Genomic DNA, 6,772 nt, shown 5'->3' with positions numbered 1-6,772 from the left:
GGCTCCTACATATTTTATGAAGATCTTTATCGGTCAGACCGCATAACAACATACGTTGTCCCCTTTGTCATCGGTATGTTACTTGCCCGAGATTCGATCGTCGGTATCTCAATACCTAGTTCAATCTCGTTACCGGCAAGTCTCTTTACTCGTTCCGTAATACATCATCTTGCAACTAACTTATTAGTTGCATTGCTTGCAAGGCTTAAGTGATGTGTATTACCGAGAGGGCCCAGAGATACCTCTCCGACAATCGGAGCGACAAATCCTAATCTCGAAATACGCCAACCCAACATGTACCTTTGGAGACACCTGTAGAGCACCTTTATAATCACCCAGTTACGTTGTGACATTTGGTAGCACACAAAGTGTTCTTCGGTAAACGGGAGTTGCATAATCTCATAGTCATAGGAACATGTATAAGTCATGAAGAAAGCAATAGCAACATACTAAACGAGCGGGTGCTAAGCTAATGGAATGGGTCATGTCAATCACATCATTCTCCTAATGATGTGATCCCGTTAATCAAATGACAACTCATGTCTATGGTTAGGAAACATAACCATGTTTGATCAACGAGCTAGTCAAGTAGAGGCATACTAGTGACACTCTGTTTGTCTATGTATTCACACATGTATTATGTTTCCGGTTAATACAATTCTAGCATGAATAATAAACATTTATCATGATATAAGTAAATAAATAATAACTTTATTATTGCCTCTAGGGCATATTTCCTTCAATAGGTTCCTCTCTTGGCCCTTCATATTGCACAACCAATTCATCATTGTAAGCATTCTTTTGACAGAACTTTGTGAGCCTATACTCAAGAGAATATCCTAGTTCATTATTTCGAATAGCCAAATCATCATTAAGTTCAGAAATTCTATCAACTAGAACATTGGTAGGAACCCTTTTTCTAAGATTTTCATTGAAAGCAACATAGTCTAGAGATTGAAAACGCATTATTTCTTCTTGATAAAAAAGGATAGCCTCTATAGGAGGACGGCAAGCGTCCACCCTATAATGCGCAAAGATTTCTTTGGCCTCTTTTATTATGAATCTAAACTCATGAGCCAAAAAGATAGTAGTGGCATCTTCACTAGGAAGGCCGGCGAATTGATCTTTCATGACAAGATTCAACAAAGCAGCATTGATTTCACAAGATTCGGTATCGGTAAGAGGAGCAATCGAAGTGCTAAGGAAATCATTGTTGTTGGTATTGGTGAAGTCACACAATTTTGTATTATCTTGAGCCATCGTGACAAGCAAGCAATCCAACACACAAGCAAACAAGAGACGGGCAAAAAGAAGCAAATAGAGAAAGAGAGGGAGGATGGAGAGAGAGGGCGAATAAAACGGCAAGGGTGAAGTGGGGGAGAGGAAAACGAGAGGCAAATGGCAAATAATGTAATGCGGGAGATAAGGGTTTGTGATGGGTACTTGGTATGTCTTGACTTGCAACGGCCCCACAAGTGACTCGTTGTCGGGAGTCAAATCTTGGCTTGTCTTGCGTGAACCTCCCCAGCAACGGCGCCACAAGTGACTCGTTGTCGGGAGTCAAATCTTGGCTTGTCTTGCGTGAACCTCCCCAGCAACGGCGCCAGAAATCCTTCTTGGTACCTCTTGAGCACTGCGTTGGTTTTCCCTTGAAGAGGAAAGGGTGATGCAACAAAGTAGCGTAAGTATTTCCCTCAGTTTTTGAGAACCAAGGTATCAATCCAGTAGGAGGCCGCGCACGAGTCCCTCGCACCTACACAAACAAATAAATCCTCGCAACCAACGCGATAAGGGGTTGTCAATCCCTACAGGGTCACTTGCGAGAGTGAGATCTGATAGGATAATATTTTTGGTATTTTTATGATAAAGAGAAATAAAATATGCAAGTAAAATAAATGGTAAAGGAAATAACTAAGTATTGGAAGATTAATATGATGGAAGATGGACCCGGGGCCATAGGTTTCACTAGTGGCTTCTCTCAAGAGCATAAGTATTTACGGTGGGTGAACAAATTACTATTGAGCAATTGACAGAATTGAGCATAGTTATGAGAATATCTAGGTATGATCATGTATATAGGCATCACGTCCGAGACAAGTAGATCGACTCCTGCCTGCATCTACTACTATTACTCCACACATCGACTGTTATCCAGCATGCATCTAGAGTATTAAGTTCAAGAGAACAGAGTAACGCTTTAAGCAAGATGACATGATGTAGAGGGATAAACTCATGCAATATGATATAAACCCCATCTTGTTATCCTCGATGGCAACAATACAATATGTGCCTTGCCGCCCCTACTGTCACTGGGAAAGGACACCGCAAGATTGAACCCAAAGCTAAGCACTTCTCCCATTGCAAGAAAGATCAATCTAGTAGGCCAAACCAAACTGATAATTCTAAGAGACTTGCAAAGATAACCAATCATACATAAAAGAATTCAGAGAAGATTAAAATATTGTTCATAGATAAACTTGATCATAAACCCACAATTCATCGGTCTCAACAAACACACCGCAAAAGAAGATTACATTGAATAGATCTCCACAAGAGAGGGGGAGAACTTTGTATTGAGATCCAAAAAGAGAGAAGAAGCCATCTAGCTAATAACTATGGACCCGTAGGTCTGAAGTAAACTACTGACACTTCATCGGAGGGGCTATGGTGTCGATGTAGAAGCCCTCCGTGATCGATGCCCCCTCCGGCAAAGCTCCGGAAAAGGCCCCAAGATGGGATCTCATGGAAACAGAAAGTTACGGTGGTGGAATTAGGGTTTTGGCTCCGTATTTGGTAGTTTGGGGGTACGTAGGTATATATAGGAGGAAGGAGTACGTCGGTGGAGCAACAGGGGGCCCACGAGGGTGGAGGGTGCGCCTGGGGGGAGGCGCACCCCCCCTTCCTCGTGCCTTCCTGATAAGCACATTTCCTATTCATAATTTGGCACACAAATATACCATATATTGTGATCTAACAATCAATTATTGTGATGAACTATTGCATATTTGAACGGAAATCATATAAAGGGATCATTTACTTGTGACTTGTTTCTTTTGCAGAAAAGTGCGCAAAGGCACTATAATCATCAAGATTTCTACTATGTGGCTATCGAGAAAAGTGAAGAAAAGAAGAGAAGGAATAAGAGACTTGTGCGAGATGAAAAGAAGTAATCAGGGGGCTAGCTGAAGAAGTGGGAGGGCCTTCTTGTGAAGAAAGAAGAGAAGGAGGAGGGCTAATGTGTAAAGTTTGCAGATCAGGGAGGGGATCAAAATCCCTAGATCGCTTCCATTCCCCTTTGGGCCTGGCATCTCATCTCTCTCCCTCACCCTTCCTTCTCCACCTCCGGCCGCCGCCACGGCCAGGCTGGCGTGGTGGTGCGCCTCCGCACCATAAGCACACCCACCACAAACATCCACCACTCACCACCAACTTCATCACCAGCACCACCACACCCCAGCGCGCCACCAACACCTCCACCATCACCCTGCGCCTCCATCCACCACCATCCACAGCGCCGCCTCATCACCTCGCGCCGCCGCCCATGCATCTCCCTGCTGCTCCTCCACCTTTCTTCTCCTCCTTACCCTGCTGCTGCCCTTCTACTTCTTCTTCCCGCATCCCCACTGCTCTTCTTCTTGCGCCCCTGCTGCTCTTCCTTCTCCTTTCTCCAAGCCCCGCTGCTGCTCTCGTCTCCTAACCCTGCTGCTGCCCTTCCACTCCTCCCTCTCTTTCTTGTTGCTCCTCCCTCTTGCTTTGCCCCTGCTGCTTCTCTTCTTCCCCACGCCTCTGCTGCCGCATCTTCCTTCTTCTCCAAGCCCCGCTGCTGCTCTTCTTGCGATCTCCTCTGCCGCCCCTCGTCCCTACTGCTGCTGCTCTTCCCTTCTCTCAACCTCACGCTGCTGCTCCAACTCCAACAGCTGTTGCTCCTCTCCAATCCCCCCGAGCTGCTGCTCCTCTCTCTCCCACGCTGCTGTTGTTCTTTCCTGAACAAAACGTCATGTTGTTGTTCTTCACTTGTTACTATTAGAGTGTGTAATTTCTGTGAACATTTAGAGTGGAGACTTGATAGATTGTAATCTATTTTACACTGTTTCAATATATATGAATCACCCGTTTGTTAATTGTCTGTTACATTCAGGTTACTAGTTGTGAATCTTGTTTTGTAATTGTTCATTGTGAAGTCATATGTGTGAACATGCTTAATTCTAAGTCCCTGTGATAGCTCCAGTACATGTGTTTTTTTATGTTGTCTCAATTTCTAGTCTATATATATGTAGTGCTCGTGATGTGCTCTTTCCTTGTATCTCAAATATGCTTTTGTCCCCAATCTTAAATGTTTTCTAGTGTATTTGTTTTCTCATTTGTTAGTCGATCTATCCATTATGTGTAGTAATGAAAATCCTAAAAACATTGACTTTCAAGTTATTCTTCGCCCTGTATTGTTATTTGCTTGTGTTGTTAAGAGGTAGGTGATCTTGTCCTACTTTGAGTGGGAAAACTTGTTTTATTTTCTTTTGTATTGAATTACCAAAAACCTTTTCGTCTGATCTAGCTTTAGCTGAGCATGACTATCGTCGCCTAGTCCCTATGGAGAATTCGACATCCGTAGTTTGGGCGTAAAAACCCGACTATACTTACAATAGATCATTTTGGTGCCGTTGCCGGGGACTAGCGTCGAGCGATTGTATTAGGCTATAGACTAGGTTTTTTCTTCTTTTTGTAGTTTGTGCCATATATTTGTGATATATCTCTAACCACTAACCCCTGTTCTAGCTAGTATCTTTTTGTTTTCTTTTCCTTTCACATGTTAGAGCTATCTACTCGGTTATGGCATATTATTCAGATTGTCTCGGAGATGCGAGGAACACAACAAACAACACGGAAAGTATTCAAGAACTGATAAGTAAGATTTCCTATCAATTAGATGATTTAGCTCGGCAGTGAGAAGTAGTTTTTGAGGATAGGCCTAGCTCTTATGATCCTTATTCTAGAGGTCATCCTTATGTTGCTCCTACATGCCATATTTGTGGATTTCAGGGCCATTCACCCGCTGAATGTCAGCGTGGTTACTCTCACTCTCCCGATTGTTATGGCATGAGCTTCGCCCCACAGCCTAGCTCATACCAAAACAATTACTCATATGGGTGTCCTGAGAACCAGAATATGTCATATAGGAGCAATAACCCTGAGATCTCACCGTTTGCTTCTAGTAATCATATGCAGGGATTTAGGTACAATGAGGAGAGCCACAACTATGCTCCACAACAGATTTATTCAGCTCCTACTCATATACCTCAACACCAAGAGATGTTGCCAATGGAGTTAAATGGTCCTCCATTTGGTCAACCAACAACTCCAGCAACCGCCGAGCAATCTCATGTGCAAGTGCCCACACAAGATGAATTTGATGATATAGACAAGCTCACATTTCTTAGTCTCGAGTTCACTTGGAGTGACGAGGATGATCCTATTAGGAAGGTTATACTATAGGAAATGAAGAAGATCAAGAGTGGAAAAGAGCTGGTGGAAGAAGTAAGGAAAATTGAGAAGAACATCAATGCTGGAAGTACTATCTCCTCCCTCCTTGAGCTGAGTGTTGCCGAGATTCCCCTTGATACATGTGAGGTTCCAACACCGTCATATCCAGCTGAGCAAGATAGCAAGAGTCCAGAGGAAGAGAGACCTCATATTGAAGATGAACTAGAAGACAAGGAACAAGATGACCAAGAGCTTGAATGCCCAAGTGATCAAGACGAAGATCCGTTGCCTATCACTCCTGAAGAAGTAAAAGAATCTCCTATAGTTGAAGATGAAGAACCAGAAATTCATTTGCCCATCGTCATACAAGAGCATTATATAGCAGGTTTATCTAATCCTCTCGATGACATGCGTCCATATGAATTGTTTGCTACTACCTTGCATTGCATGATGTTATCTGTTAAAGTAGATTTGAAGAAGTGTTTGCTTGGATATGATGATACATATACTGTTGGTGGCATTGCTCATATTAATGATGATCACACTTATTTTCCTCATGCCAAACCTATGCTTAATGATAAATATCATCCTCATGTTAGTATTGAGCTTGCTGATTCCTATCATACTCGTCATGTTCTTTATAGGTATGCTTATGTAATTGGGTACTCTATTGATGATTTAGAGGGCATTACCCCTTTCACTTGTATGGTCTCTTTTGTCGAGTGCTCTTTCAGGTTTTTGCTACTACACCGTTCACTACATGCTGACCAGGTTCGAGGTGACATTCCTTGGGACCCCGATGGATCCTGAGCACGGAGATGAGGAGAAGCAATGGGCACACACGCGAGGAAGGGAGAAGCTGGAGCAGGCATGAGGATAGAGAAGTAAAAGGAGAGGAGCTGCAGTTGGTGAGGTGATGGAGTGAGAGACATGATCAAAACCCGGTAAGCTGTTTCATGACCCCAATCTTAATATATCATCCATTGATACATGCTGAAATCATTTGATATTTGGGTTGCTTGAGCCATTTCTTAAGTGTTGTCCCACTAAATTTTACCTTTGACATATGGTGCTTGACGTGAATATGTGAACTGATTTCTGAATGCCTTGTAAACTAGTGATCTACACCATGCGTGCTTGGCTAAAATTAGTGAGAACTATTAGTTTTGAGTGCTCAAATCCCTAGTACACTAGAAAACTTCGTCATTTTCTGCATTTACTATGATACACCTAGGTCATCATGTTTAGATGCTGAATTTGTGCTAAGTGTGTTCCCATTGAGAGCAATCACCTA

General features: G+C 42.9%; 1 pseudogene; it reads left to right on the top strand.

Annotated features, from left to right (window-relative positions):
- Window positions 1-5,377: 5,377 nt before the first annotated feature.
- On the top strand, window positions 5,378-6,352 carry LOC147991056 (uncharacterized; annotated as a pseudogene).
- The last annotated feature ends 420 nt before the right edge of the window (window positions 6,353-6,772 follow it).

Source organism: Triticum urartu, chromosome 1A (genome assembly GCF_056163025.1).
Source record: "Triticum urartu cultivar PI428250 chromosome 1A, HENAU_Tu73, whole genome shotgun sequence".
Lineage (NCBI taxonomy): Eukaryota > Viridiplantae > Streptophyta > Magnoliopsida > Poales > Poaceae > Triticum > Triticum urartu.
This window is presented reverse-complemented; position numbering and strand designations above follow the sequence as displayed.